Here is a 16,889-nt window from a genome sequence, read left to right on the forward strand (position 1 = left end):
CAACCAATCATCCCAAATTAAGGAAGTGGACTTTAGGAGCAAGAGCTATGATTTTTTTTCCCTATTCCTCTTTTTGTGAGTGTGTATGTGTATGCTTCTGTGTGAGATCTTGTCTGTATAGTCTTGCTTCCACCATTTGTCCTAGGGTTCTATCCGTCCATGGCTTTTTTTAAAAATTTTTTTCTTAATAATCAATTTTAATTTTAGTAACATTATTATACTTTACCTTCGTTCTTTCTTTCTTTCTTTCCTTCCTTCCCTCCTTTAGACAACGAATCATCCCAAAATGAGGAGGTGGTCTCTGACAGCAAGATTTATGATTTTTCCCCCTTTACCTCTTTTAGTGAGGGTGTATGTGTATGCTTCTGTGTAAGATTTTGTCTGTATAGCTTTGCTTCCAACATTTGTCCTAAGGTTCTATCCGCCCCCTTTTTTTTTCTAAATAAGAATTTTTTAATTCAATAACTTTATTATACTTTATTTTATTTTTACCGTATCTTCTTTCTTTCTGTCATTTTTCCTTCTTTCCAACCTTCCTTCCTTCCTCCCTTCCTCCCTCCTTTCTTTCCTTCTTGCCTTCTTTCCTTCTTTCTTCCTTCCTTCCTTTCTTCCTTTCTTCCTTCCTTCCCTCCTTTCCTTCTTTCTTTCCTCATACTTCTACTAATTCCCTCTACTTTTTCTCCCTTTTATTCTGAGCCATGTGGATGAAAGGCTCTTGGTGCTCCAGCCAGGAGTCAGGGCTCTGCCTCTGAGGTAGGAGAGCCAACTTCAGGACACTGGCCAACAAGAGACCTCCCAGTTCCACATAATATCAAACAGTGAAAATCTCCCAGAGACCTCCATCTTAACACCAGCACCCAGCTTCACTCAACGACCAGCAAGCCACAGTGCTGGACAACCTATGCCAAACAACTAGCAAAACAGGAACACAACCCCACCCATTAGCAGAGAGGCTGCCTAAAATCATAATAAGGCCACAGTCACCCCAAAACACACCACCAGACGTGAACCTGCCCACTAGAGAGACAAGATCCAGCCTCATCCACCAGAACACAGGCACTAGTCCCCTCCACTAGGAAGCCTACACAACCCACTGAACCAACCTTAGCCACTGGAGACAGACATCAAAAACAGCGGGAACTACGAACCCGCAGCCTGCAAAAAGGAGACCCCAAACACCGTAAGATAAGCAAAATGAGAAGACAGAAAAACACACAGCAGATGAACAAGCAAGATAAAAACCCACCAGACCTAACAAATGAAGAGGAAATAGGCAGTCTACCTGAAAAAGAATTCAGAATAATGATAGTAAGGATGATCCGAAATCTTGGAAATAGAATGGACAAAATGCAAGAAACAGTTAACAAGGACCTAGAAGAACTAAAGATGAAGCAAGCAACGATGAACAACACAATAAATGAAATCAAAAGTACTCTAGATGGGATCAATAGCAGAATAACTGAGGCAGAAGAACGGATAAGTGACCTGGAAGATAAAATAGTGGAAATAACTACTGCAGAGCAGAATAAACATAAAAGAATGAAGAGAACTGAGGACAGTCTCAGAGACCTCTGGGACAACATTAAATGCACCAACATTCGAATTATAGGGGTTCCAGAAGAAGAAGAGAAAAAGAAAGGGACTGAGAAAATATTTGAAGAGATTATAGTTGAAAACTTCCCTAATATGGGAAAGGAAATAGTTAATCAAGTCCAGGAAGCACAGAGAGTCCCATAAAGGATAAATACAAGGAGAAATACGCCAAGACACATATTAATCAAACTGTCAAAAATTAAATACAAAGAAAACATATTAAAAGCAGCAAGGGAAAAACAACAAATAACACATAAGGAAATCCCCATAAGGTTAACAGCTGATCTCTCAGCAGAAACCCTACAAGCCAGAATGGTGTGGCAGGACATACTGAAAGTGAGGAAGGAGAAAAACCTGCAGCCAAGACTACTCTACACAGCAAGGATTTCATTCAGATTTGATGGAGAAATGAAAACCTTTACAGACAAGCAAAAGCTGAGAGAGTTCAGCACCACCAAATCAGCTTTACAACAAATGCTAAAGGATCTTCTCTAGGCAAGAAACACAAGAGAAGGAAAAGACCTATAATAACGAACCCAAAACAATTTAGAAAATGGGAATAGGAACATACATATCGGTAATTACCTTAAATGTAAATGGACTAAATGCTCCCACCAAAAGACACAGATTAGCTGAATGGATACAAAAACAAGACCCTTATATATGCTGTCTACAAGAGACCCACTGCAGACCTAGAGACACATACAGACTGAAATAAGGGGATGAAAAAAGATATTCCATGCAAGTGGAAACCAAAAGAAAGCTGGAGTAGCAATTCTCGTATCAGACAAAATAGACTTTAAAATAAGGACTATTAGAAGAGACAAAGAAGGACACTACATAATGATCAAGGGATCGATCCAAGAAGAAGATATAACCACTGTAAATATTTATTCACCCAACATAGGAGCACCTCAATACATAAGGCAAATACTAACAGCCATAAAAGGGGAAATCGACAGTAACACATTCATAGTAGGGGACTTTAACACCCCACTTTCACCCATGGACAGATCATCCAAAATGAAAATAAATAAGGAAACACAAGCTTTAAATGATACATTAAACAAGATGGACTTAATTGATATTTATAGGACATTCCATCCAAAAACAACAGAATACACATTTTTCTCAAGTGCTCATGGAACATTCTCCAGGATAGATCATATCTTAGGTCACAAATCAAGCCTTGGTAAATTTAAGAAAATTGAAATTGTATCAAGTATCTTTTCTGACCACAATGCCATGAGACTAGATATCAATTACAGGAAAAGATCTGTAAAAAATACAAACACATGGAGGCTAAACAATACACTACTTAATAATGAAGTGATCACTGAAGAAATCAAACAGGAAATCAAAAAATACCTAGAAACAAATGACAATGGAGACACAACGACCCAAAACCTGTGGGATGCAGCAAAAGCAGTTCTAAGGGGGAAGTTTATAGCAATACAAGCCCCCCTTGAGAAGCAGGAAACATCTCGAATAAACAACCTAACCTTGCACCTCAAGCAATTAGAGAAAGAAGAACAAAAAAACCCCAAAGCTAGCAGAAAGAAAGAAATCATAAAAATCAGATCAGAAATAAATGAAAAAGAAATGAAGGAAACAATAGCAAAGATCAATAAAACTAAAAGCTGGTTCTTTGAGAAGATAAACAAAATAGATAAACCACTAGCCAGACTCATCAAGAAAAAAAGGGAGAAGACTCAAATCAATAGAATTAGAAATGAAAAAGGAGAGGTAACAACTGACACTGCAGAAATAAAAGAGATCATGAGAGATTACTACAAGCAACTCTATGCCAATAAAATGGACAATCTGGAAGAAATGGACAAATTCTTAGAAATGCACAACCTACCAAGACTGAATCAGGAAGAAATAGAAAATATGAACAGACCAATCACAAGCACTGAAATTGAAACTGTGATTAAAAATCTTCCAACAAAGAAAAGCCCAGGACCAGATGGCCTCACAGGCGAATTCTATCAAACATTTAGAGAAGAGCTAACACCTATCCTTCTCAAACTCTTCCAAAATATAGGAGAGGAACACTCCCAAACTCCTTCTACGAGGCCACCATCACCTTGATACCAAAACCAGACAAGGATGTCACAAAGAAAGAAAACTACAGGCCAATATCACTGATGAACATAGATGCAAAAATCCTCAACAAAATACTAGCAAACAGAATACAACAGCACATTAAAAGGATCATACACCATGATCAAGTGGGGTTTATTCCAGGAATGCAAGGATTCTTCAATATACGCAAATCTATCAATGTGATAAACCATATTAACAAATTGAAGGAGAAAAACCATATGATCATCTCAATAGATGCAGAGAAAGCTTTTGACAAAATTCAACACCCATTTATGATAAGAACCCTGCAGAAAGTAGGCATAGAGGGAACTTTCCTCAACATAATAAAGGTCATATATGACAAGCCCACAGCAAACAACATCCTCAATGGTGAAAAACTGAAAGCATTTCCACTAAGATCAGGAACAAGACAAGGTTGCCCACTCTCACCACTCTTATTCAACATAGTTTTGGAAGTTTTAGCCACAGCAATCAGAGAAGAAAAGGAAATAAAAGGAATCCAAATTGGAAAAGAAGAAGTAAAGCTGTCACTGTTTGCAGATGACATGATCCTATACATAGAGAATCCTAAAGATGCTACCAGAAAACTACTAGAGCTAATCAATGAATTTGGTAAAGCAGCAGGATAGAAAATTAATGCACAGAAATCTCTGGCATTCCTATATACTAATGATGAAAAATCTGAAAGTGAAATCAAGAAAACACTCCCATTTACCATTGCAACAAAAAGAATAAAATATCTAGGAATAAACCTACCTTAGGAGACAAAAGACCTGTATGCAGAAAATTATAAGACACTGATGAAAGAAATTAAAGATGATACAAATAGATGGAGAGATATACCATGTTCTTGGATTGGAAGAATCAACATTGTGAAAATGACTCTACTACCCAAAGCAATCTATAGATTCAATGCAATCCCTATCAAACTACCAGTGGCATTTTTCACAGAACTAGAACAAAAACTTTCGCAATTTGTATGGAAACACAAAAGACCACGAATAGCCAAAGCAATCTTGAGAACGAAAAAAGGAACTGGAGGAATCAGGCTCCCTGACTTCAGACTATACTACAAAGCTATAGTTATCAAGACGGTATGGTACTGGCACAAAAACAGAAAGACAGATCAATGGAACAGGATAGAAAGCCCAGAGATAAACCCATGCACATATGGACACCTTATCTTTGATAAAGGTGGCAGGAATGTACAGTGGAGAAAGGACAGCCTCTTCAATAAGTGGTGCTGGGAAAACTGGACAGGTACTTTTAAAAGTATGAGATTAGATCACTCCCTAACACCATACACAAAAATAAGCTCAAAATGGATTAGAGACCTAAATGTAAGGCCAGAAACTATCAAACTCTTAGAGGAAAACATAGGCAGAACACTCTATGACATAAATCACAGCAAGATCCTTTCTGACCCACCTCCTAGAGTAATGGAAATAGAAACAAAAATAAACAAATGGGACCTAATGAAACTTCAAAGCTTTTGCACAGCAAAGGAAACCATAAACAAGACCAAAAGACAACCCTCAGAATGGGAGAAAATATTTGCAAATGAAGCAACCGACAAAGGATTAATTTCCAAAATTTACAAGCAGCTCATGCAGCTCAATAACAAAAAAACAAACAACCCAATCCAAAAATGGGCAGAAGACCTAAATAGACATTTCTCCAAAGAAGATATACAGACTGCCAACAAACACATGAAAGAATGCTCAACATCATTAATCATTAGAGAAATACAAATCAAAACTACAATGAGATGTCATCTCACACCAGTCAGAATGGCCATCATCAAAAAATCTAGAAACAATAAATGCTGGAGAGGGTGTGGAGAAAAGGGAACACTCTTGCACTGCTGGTGGGAATTTGAATTGGTTCAGCCACTATGGAGAACAGTATGGAGGTTCCTTAAAAAACTACAAATAGAACTACCATATGACCCAGCAATCCCACTACTGGGCATATACCCTGAGAAAACCAAAATTCAAAAAGAGTCATGTACCAAAATGTTCATTGCAGGTCTATTTACAATAGCCCGGGGATGGAAACAACCTAAGTGCCCATCATTGGATGAATGGATAAAGAAGATGTGGCACATATATACAATGGACTATTACTCAGCCATAAAAAGAAACGAAATTCAGCTATTTGTAATGAGGTGGATAGACCTAGAGTCTGTCATACAGAGTGAAGTCAGAAAGAAAAAGACAAATACCGTATGCTAACACATATATATGGAATTTAAGAAAAAAAAATGTCATGAAGAACCTAGGGGTAAGGCAGGAATAAAGACGCAGACCTCCTAGAGAATGGACTTGAGGTTATGGGGAGGGGGAAGGGTGAGCTGTGACAGGGCGAGAGAGAGTCATGGACATATACACACTAACAAACGTAGTAAGGTAGATAGCTAGTGGGAAGCAGCCGCATGGCACAGGGATATTGGCTCGGTGCTTTGTGACAGCCTGGAGGGGTGGGATAGGGAGGGTGGGAGGGAGGGAGACGCAAGAGGGAAGACATATGGGAACATATGTTTATGTATGACTGATTCCCTTTGTTATAAAGCAGAAACTAACACACCATTGTAAAGCAATTATACCCCAATAAAGATGTTAAAAAAAAAGGAATGTGTATTCTGCTGTTTGGGGATGTAATGTCATGCAGATATCTATTAACTCCAGCTATTCATCTATTATGTCATTTAAGACCAGCGGCTGGGCGCGCACCTAGGTAGTCACGGGAAACCTGACAGTCGCTAGAGCAGACCTCTCTTTGCCCTGCCTTGGGAGCAAACTAGCACATGTGTGCTCCTCAGGAGCAGAGTCCAGGCTTCCCACAGCTCTCCTGTTAGTCCCATCAGTCCTCCAACTGGCCAAGGGGGCTCATCACCACCATATTGGACCCCAGGACTAGAGCACCCAGTCTGTGTTTCTCACTGCTCAGTCCCCAGGGTGGGTGTCTGCCTGTGTATTTTTCCTTTTCCTCTGAGCCCCCTCCCAGGGACGCAGGGCCCAACCCTATTACTGTTCTTCCCTTCCTACCCTATTATGTGTACATCTTTATTACAGTCTGGGTTGTACAGAAGTCCTCCTGCCATTTTCCAGTTAGTTTTTAATGAGAATTGTTCCACATGTAAATATATTTTTGATGTGTTCCTGGGTGTAGGTGAGCTCCACATCATCTTACTCCACCATCTAGATCTATCTCCCCCCACATACAACTAACTGACTATTTTACAAAGAATGAAATGTCTCAAATAATGATTTAACCAGAAACTAGGTAAAGATGAACAAATTAAAGCCAAAGTAAGCAGAAGAAAGAAAGTAATAAAAATCAGAGCAAATATAAATAAAATGGAAAAATAACAATAGAGAAAATCAATAAAACCATAAGATAGTTCTTGAGAATATTAATAAAATTGATGACTCTCAAGCCAAAATGATCAAAGAAAAAAAAGAACAATATTTAATAATATCAGGAATAAGAGAGGTAATACAACTACTCATTCTATAGATATTAAAAGGATAATAAGGGGCTTCCCTGGTGGTGCAGTGATTGAGAGTCCGCCTGCCAATGCAGGGGACATGGGTTCGTGCCCCGGTCCAGGAAGATCCCACATGTCGCAGAGCAGCTGGGCCCGTGAGACATGGCCGCTGAGCCTGCCCGTCTGGAGCCTGTGCTCTGCAATGGGAGAGGCCACAACAGTGAGAGGCCCGCGTACCGAAAAAAAAAAAAAGGATAATAAGGAGATACGAACAAATTTAGGTCAGTAAATCTGATCAGATATGTAAAGAAGGAAAAGATAAATGAGTACTTTAACTTTCAAGAACTTTATATTACCTCATTTACGCTTTTTTATCTCTGGAAAGAAAAGGGCTAACTTCAGCTTATAACCCACTATCCACTCCTTTTCTACATGAGAGATACCTAATGATCTTGACCAGACTTTCTTATAAACATGTTAATATCATTTGTGGGAAGGACAGGGAGGCCCCTATCTAAAAATGCTTTTTAGCAGGATATATCTGGTCTAGATCACTTATTACAAATAAACCTATATATTTTATGGTTTTTGCATAGCTAGCTGGGAAATGAGAAGTAAAATATGTTGTTCTATATATGTAACAAATGAATTAGGGACACAGGACTCCCCAATACAAAAGGGCTTCCTTTGTAGACAGTGTTCCTGCACAGTGTTTACAATATGTCTCTTCATCTGAATCCAAAAACAACCTGTAATATAGGAGGAAAGGACATTTTTTGGAAAACTGTGTTTGATGGATGGGGCTTCTACAGAAAATTTTTATAACTGTATTTGGTTCTATCTTGTATACTTGAAATCATTAGTAAAGTTTGATATGGGGTAAGAAGTATAACTTGCATAAATCAACTTGATAACTCATTCCTTTGTATCAATATTAACACGACTTCACCTTGCCTACTATAGTTTTAATGTGCAGAATATATTGACAAATCTTCAGTATTGATTGTGTATAACCTGAGATAGAAGAGCATCTACTTTTTTGCTCAGTGTGATAGATGCTAGACATCCATATATGTACAGACACAATTTAACCTATAATATAAAATATATAATATAAACATTTTATAGTATTTTGCATATAATTTACAACGTCTTTACACAAAGTAATATTTTATACTCTGATATATATGACACTAACATATTTAATATGGTTAAAATTTTATATATATAAAAATTTCTAACCTTATAATTATTTCTGTATTAAGTAATTTATACTTAGCACACTAGCTGTCTAAACTTACTATTATTCTGTGGTATTTGTTTTAGTGTACGAGGAATTCTTTTCTTTTTTCCCCCATGCCCTTTTAATAGAAAGTTCCAATACCTGGGATTCTAGGAATTTTCTGTCATTTTGGTTCAATGCTATTCTGGATTCAGATGTAACAGTGTGAAGTTTGATGCTGTTTGAAGAAGCTGGGGTTTGTCTTCTGTGATGCTTTGAAAATGAGAAGAAAGGGCTTTCCTATATTTGGAAGTGTCCTGGCAATGAGCAAAGGTTAAGGAAAAATCACTGCAGAATGCTGTTTGTTCAATTTGAAAAGCAGTCTGCTACTTTACGGGCCATTTTTATTCTTTGACTAGCTTCCCTGGAGAGATTCAGATAAAGAGGTTTGAAATATACCAGGCTGAAAGGCTGAGTATGTCAAGAGTATGGATCACTGAAGCAAGTTCTTCATCTTGCAGCTTAATTTTCTGTCTGGAGCACTTAACAAATGAATGGAGACATTCGTGGTTACTGCTGATGCCTCAGATTTCAGGAACATCAATGAGTCTCCAAGGGGTTCAAAATATTTCACCACATTGAACATCAGTGGGGAAGCTTCTCTTTAGCAGAACCCATGCTACAAACCTTACCAAATTTCCAAATTTCTCCTTTCAATAATATATACTTTGTTACACTATACAGCATGGGCCAAGGTAAAAAAAATTGTAAACAGATTTTGTTTATTATTTTATGTCACAGGGAAAAAAGCAGTTTCCCTGTGGCATAAATAACTGTGCTTTAAAATAGGCAATATTGAGCAGTGTATCCTTTGAATATTTCTACTTCTATATTATTTTATGTCATTAATCCTCCTGTGGTTTCAAGCAGAAAGCATAAATGCTGAACTCTGTGGTGCTTTGCATTTGAGGTGCTTCGGTAAATATGTGCTATAATTATGTAAAGATTCAAAATCCTTCTTATGCAAATTTTATTGACTGACAAATGAATGTACTTTCCAACTCTACCAGAAAGACCCTGGAATGGATAGTGAATTTGAAGTTCAATGTAAGAAATTAAAAGAATATTTCTAGGAGCTTGCTATTTGAGAAAAAACTTTTGGCTTGCTACAGGGCCCCAGGACACCAGGTGACCATGTGACCTAAGCTGCCTCACTTGAATAAGATTTATCTAGTAAACCTCACCCAAGGTTAGGTTTGCCCATCAGGCCTCTGTCATCATGCAGGGACAGGAATGGGTCCAAGCATATCCCAAAGGCACAAATAAAGTAAAATCCAACTTCTCTCACACTCCGTACACATCTATACCTTCAGGCCATAAATATGACTTCATGGAGCGATTTCTATACCAGTTCAAAGAGGAGGAAATAGTTTAAGCCTGGCTTGCCAATTATTTTGCATGATAACTGCAACCAGCTATAAATGAACTGCTGCAGCAATGCCTTTCCCATCTAGGAATGTCTCTTGAGGACAGTGGAGAGAGCCAATCTTCCACATAGCCATTTTGCCCACTTATCCTATAAAGATGGATTGCTTATCAAGAGGATATATTATGGTTTAAGCTTGGTGTCTAAGGTTTTGACAAGATGAGCCAAATAGTGAGGGACTTGGAAAGAACAAGATTGGACTTTGATAACAAGGAGGTTTTAGAAAGAAGTATGACCCTGTATTTTCTAAATGAGTCTTGCCTCTGGTTTTCATACTTATGTGAGTGCCACTATCCTTGAACACACTGAATGCCTAATACCACATATTCTCTAATAAAAATTTCTAATTTTCTAATCACTCTCATAAAAATCGTGATTTGAATGACATATTATGTGATACCCTATTTAGTAAACACATATTTAGATGTGCCTAGGAAACATTTTATGTACTATATAGAGGAATAAGTTTTAGTGGAAGTCTGATGTAAACTTATATAGGCAACAGCCTAAATTATGGCTCTCACTCCTCAAAATTAATGTTTGGCTTATCTTACCTGGAATAGAACCCTGACCAACAACACACAACTAACTGGTAAAGAGTACGTGCAAAGAACAGTAAAGAACAGAGTTATAAATCAGTGCTACTGCCCTGTCACCAGTAGCAGGAATAACTATCCTTCATCAGTCTTCTACTTGTTATGTCACAAACATATCTACGTTTTAACTAATTTATTTTCCTGTCAGTATTGTATAAAGACAATGTTTAATGGTGGATCTCTTTACAAATTACTCCATAAACTACATAATAGTTAGAAGTAATGTTAACAAAACCAGAGGAGATGTCAACACCGTGGACCTGGAGTGGGACAAAGAAATGAATTTCTTTAGTTGTCCTTGGAAAGGATGTTTGCGTTATCTTTGTGGGAGCCTTGTTTTTATTGCTGTTTTTGTTATTTGAAGAGGTAATGGTGAAAGAATATATACATGAATAAATGTTACCACTCTAGAAAGGTGGACTTTTTTTTTTTTTATCTGAAATACGTTCGTTCTCACTTTGTATAGAGTGGGGGTAACCTATTGAGATGTCTGCCTCTCAGTATGAAAGTAGAAATGTGTTATACATCTCTTAGCCTTTATGGAGCAGCACCTGATCTAGCTTGGCAATAGTTGCTCCAACTCAGGTTTGTGAACTTGAAAAAGTTATGAACTCATATAACAAATGGATATGCATTTTAAATTGTAATATACTCCCTAGCAGCAGTATACAGCACCAGAATCTTCACTGGTGGTGACAACAGCAAATCGCCTTTCTAACCAGGGTACTCCTGTGGCCTGATCTTGGTCGCTGCTCCTCCAATTCCAGTTTCCCATGGATTCTTTGAATTGCCAGATATTCCTTCAATAAATCTCTTTTCTTCTTAAATTAGCCAGAATCGGTTACTTTTTGTTTACAATCATGAAACCTGGGGCTAACCTGGTGGCGCAGTGGTTGAGAGTCCACCTGCCTTTGCAGGGGACCGCGGGTTCGTGCCCCGGTCCGGGAGGATCCCACATGCCGCGGAGCGGCTGGGCCCGTGAGCCATGGCCGCTGAGCCTGCGCGCCCGGAGCCTGTGCTCCGCAATGGGAAGAGCCGCGACGGTGAGAGGCCCGCGTACCGCAAAAAATAAAAAACAAAACCTGACTGATACACATGTACTTTAAACATAATAAAAATACTGACATATAAACTTTTCTATTATAAACAAAAATTTCACGTAGCTTTAATATAGTAGCTTATGTGCAACAAGATCTAATGCTTTTAGCTGATCCAATAATTAATGCAAATAAAAAATGTAATGTATCTTCCAGAAAGTCTAGTGAAAATATAAGATATGTTAATATATGTTAATAGTACTACCAAGCTTTCAGGATTAGAGATTAGAAGTTATAGGCCTTATGATTTCAGCTAACTACCATACAGACCATTTAATAAGTTTTTTTAAAAAAATGGAATTGTCTCACTTGGGAGACTGTATAGTGAAATGAAACTTTATCCTAGACCTTATTCTCACATCTAACACTTATTGCCCATGTGATTTTCAGCAAATAACTTCCCTAAGATATAGTACCTTCATTTATATAATTAAGAACTATAAGACCAAAATCACTCTGGTCATTTTATTGGTTTCCCCATTTATGAATTAAATAAATCTTTGACACATGCTCACTCTATTTATTTGTGTAAGAGGTTTTTAAAATTTTTTTAAATTATTTTATTTTTTTTGTTTTTGGCTGCGTTGGGTCTTTGTTGTTGCTTGCTTTTGTTGGCTGCTGGCCTTTTCTCTAGTTGCAGCAAGCAGGGGCTACTCTTTGTTGTGGTGCACGAGCTTCTCATTGTCGTGGCTTCTCTTGTTGCGGAGCATGGGTTCTAGGCACACGCACTTCAGCAGTGTGGCACATAGTCTCAGTAGTTGTGGCTCACGGGCTCTAGAGCTCAGGCTCAGTAGTTATGGCACACAGGCTTAGTCACTCCACGGCATGTGGGATCTCCCTGGACCAGGGCTCAAACCTGTGTCCCCTGCATTGGCAGGCAGATTCTTAGCCACTGCACCACCAGGGAAGCCACTAGAGTTTTTAACTTTGAAAACTAATAAGTAAAGGATAATGTTAAATTATCCTTTAACATAAGATGTCCAAGTGGGATCACCTTCTGAAGACAATTAAACCGTGTAGCCTCCAAAAGTACACCTCACACCCTGTTTAGGCATGTATTTTCTTGGTTCCCAGAGTAAACCACAGGAGCAAAAGAATTTTACTTCTGCTGCCTCTCTGATTCTCTCCATTTGTTCTTCTGATTCTTTCTTTTCATTTGTTCATTTTTGCAGGCCTAGTTTTGATTCTTGTTTAAACATGGCTTTCTCATTGGTGGCAGCAGTTTTTGGGAATTAAGATTTCATTTTCTGATCATTTGATGATTTCTGTTGAGTAAAAGCAAGGACCTATACTTTGTCAGGTGAGAGATGACTAATGATTTATTTTGTTAATCTTTTTGTGGTCTTACTGTATGTGTAATAGATCACCTCCAAAGATGGTCACCAAGAATTCTCCCATCCTTGTATTTTCATAACACTTCTTTCTTCAGTAGGTGGAATCCTTTTAACACTTTTTGGATCTGTGCTGGCCTTGTGACTTGCTTTAACCAAAACCATGTAGAAGAGTGAAAATGTAGCAATTCCGGGCCAAGCCCACATGATGTTGGACAGCTTCCACTTTTGCTATCTTGATGCTATAGGGGAACATTTAGCGTCAATTATCCTGCTAGAGAGAAGATAGCAAACCACATATGTTCCAGCCATCCCAACTCAGACACCAGACATGCAAGTGAAACCATCTTGTATATTCAAGCAGCACTCAAATTTTCCACTATCTAAAACCCAATGATTGACTCCAGACAACCCCAATGGAGCAGAATGACAAAGCCACTAAGCCCAACTAAAGCAAAGAATTGTGAGCAACGATAAACCATTGCTATGTTAAGTCATTAAGTTTGGGGCAGTTTGTAATATAGGAACAAAAATTAATACACTTAACCCTTATTAAGAAATGTAAAAGATTTAAGACACTCTCAACCTAGACATTCTCGCTAGACGAAAAGATTTCTGTGAATTGTCTTGGGATTGTTCTATGAAAGCTCACGTCCCCAAAGTAGAAAGAAGTCTGCTCAGGAAGGATGATAGATGTGGTATTTAGGTTATGGAGTGAAACACAGTAACAGTCATATAGGAGTATCCACAAGTTGTTTGTTTCTTTTTAATGCCCCACTATTACTGGTTGAATGTGTGTGTGTATGGGGGGGTGGGGGGAGTGGCCATATGTCTCTGGTAGTTCAAAAATCTTCATCAGAGTAAAACAGAGTCCTCAAGATAATCATATATATATATATATATATATATATATATATATATATATATACACACTTCCTTCTATTTAATATTATAATTATACAGTTGGATTATGTTAAAAACAATATTATAATTATACATTTTGCCTATTTCAGAAAGAATGAAAGGAAGTATATGGCTGCAGAGGGTTTTATTATATGGACTCATGAACTTTACAGGTCAGCTAAAACACTTACATATGACAAATAGTTCCCAAATAACTACCTTACAGATTTTTTTGAAAAAACAAGTTAGCTACCTTGGTCAAAAGTTATAATATGAGGGGTTGAGAAAAGGAGAATAGTAAGGAGTGAATATACAAAGGATAATGAAGGCACTACTGACATTAATACCATAATGTGAATATGGAAATTTTGTTATTATTAACACATTATTTCCTTCCTTTTCTTGATAATCTATTTTTTATTTCATAGTCTTAATAATTTTTATTAAATCTTTTCTATTTATATTTGAACAGCTGAATTATATTCAACACAATATAAAATATACAATATAATATAAAAGTAGGTACAATGTCTTCCTTGGATTTTATAAAAACATTTTTTTCATTTCTAATTTGATTTTTGATCTTTTAAAAAAGGAGGGAAATTAGGTTTCTATACCTTTGTTTTTGAACTTTAAAACAGGTATTTTTCACGAATTCACACATGGAAAAATTAAGCCAAAAACAATTGTGTCAATTAATAAATTTTTCATTTGAAATCTTAAGTAGTACTATTTTGAAAAATTAAATTTATCCTCAATTCACTGTGGATATTAGAGATATCAAATGTCTGATAAACACAATTTCTGCATAATAAGGTTATCAACTTTGTATGATTCTGATGTACCAATAGAACGTGTTTTTACACCTGTCAGTTTTTAATAAAATTTGCCTTTTCTCCGGTACTGATGAACCTAGTGGCAGAGCAGGAATAAAGACGCGGACATACAGAACAGACCTGAGGACACAGGGTGGGGGGAGGGTGGGGGAGGGGGAGCTGGGATGAAGTGTGAGAGAGTAGCATTGACATACATACACTACCAAACGTAGTATGGATAGCTAGTCGGAAGCTGCTGCATAGCACAGGGAGATCAACTCGATGATTGTGTCCACCTAAAGGGGTGGGATAGGGAGGGTGGGAGGCAGGCTCAAGAGGAAAGAGATATGGAGATATATGTATACATATAGCTGAGTCACTTTGTTGTACAGCAGAAACTAACACAACATTATAACGCAATTATACTCCAATAAAGATGTGAAAAAAAAATTTGCCTTTTCTCCAGAGCTCTGATAAACATGTAATATTACAGTTGAAAAGCTACTTATTTCATATTCATTGTGGATTACTTTCCTTTATAAATAATGTATCAATTTCTTTACAATAATTAATTCTCATTATAGTTCGTGTGATATATGTTTCTTTCTATGTCTTTAAACAGATATCAATCATGAGCACGAGCTTTGATCACAAAAATAGACATTTTTTTATGTGGAATACAATGGCATTTCCACAGGGAGGCATCAGTCTTCTGAACTGCTTGTATGATTGCTGTATCCCTAAACCAGAAAAACATCTGGCAAATAAGCCATTGTTGCAGTACTAAATTTGAAAGTTTTTGTTTTTTAAGTTTCTTTCCATTCTGATTTTGAAAGATCATTACTGTCTGTGAAAGGAAAGGAAAAACTATTACTATTACCAAAACATGATTACACACTGTGAATTTTTAAAATATTGGCCACAAAACTCAACATGAATGTAGATGCCTATACTATTAGAGTAGTTATATTAGGTTTTGCTTTTCCAGCTTTTGCTAAAATATCTTCACACCCACCACTTTAATTTTAGGTTATGCCAACGAGACATTCTTTCTCGAAGGCTGAAATTCTCATTTGGCTATATTTTATCCACACTGAAAACTAACAAAATATTAACAAATGTTCTGCTAAAACAATAAATGCATATTCATACATCCAAATTAGTAGTGTTTGTTGTGGTTATATTACATTTGTGTGCAAATGTATGATGTAACGTATTTATCTTTATTGTGTATTTTTATATATCTATTATTTATCTATATCCATATTTATAGACACATACACAGACACACAAACACACAGTATTCCTTTCTATGTATATAATGAAATTAGGAAATATAAGAAGACATTCAATTAGACTGCAAAACTATCCTTAGGTGCCATTATTAATCATTATTTAACCATATCTTTAAACACATATATTAAAATATGTAATATACATATTAATATATTTTTAATATTCTTACTAAGTATGCTAGACATAAGCAAGTTGCTTAGAATCATAACTGTGACCAAGGAATTATTTTTCTGTTTTTTGGTAACATAGTCTCCAATGACTCTACTATTAGTTCCACTGGGACCAATTTAAAACTACACAGCCCTGTTCTCATGGATTGAATAAGGCAATGTATCATTGTTTAAGTGTGCTACTCAAAAATTTGGAACCCAGAGAGAAAACACAGGGAGACTGAGTAACAACCAACTCCCCAACCAATACTCTTTTTACAAAGTTTTAGAAACAATTTCTTACATCTAATTTATTTATAATGCTTAAGGTATTAAAAAAACAGGGATTCAGAAATTCAATTTATATTCTTTACATTTTTTCCCTAGGGAAAATACTCAGTATTTGTACCAAGAGAGATATTCTACTACAGCAAACCCAAAGAAAAGGAAAGAGAGATTATGGTATATTCAAAAGCAGGTCCTACCATATGCAAGTTATTCTGTTAGCTGCTTTATATACATAAGACCCTAAAGGCTCACAACAAAACTATGAATTTAGGTATTATTCCTATTTGATGGAAGAAGCTGAGATTCCAATTCTTTCCATCTGACTCCAAAAATCACAATATCCTAATGAACTTAACTTGCTCATTCCTACCTATCCATATCTTAGTACAATTATTGCCTTATGCAATTTACATGCATGCAGTCTTTACATACTTAACAATTATTTACTGACTGCTTAATAAATGTTAAAATTCACTTTACCCAGAACTTCATGCAGCCACCTCCTCTGCACTGT

Source organism: Aethalodelphis obliquidens, unplaced genomic scaffold, assembly GCF_003676395.1.
Source record: "Aethalodelphis obliquidens isolate GAN/ISIS:26980383/991018 unplaced genomic scaffold, ASM367639v1 scaffold17, whole genome shotgun sequence".
Lineage (NCBI taxonomy): Eukaryota > Metazoa > Chordata > Mammalia > Artiodactyla > Delphinidae > Aethalodelphis > Aethalodelphis obliquidens.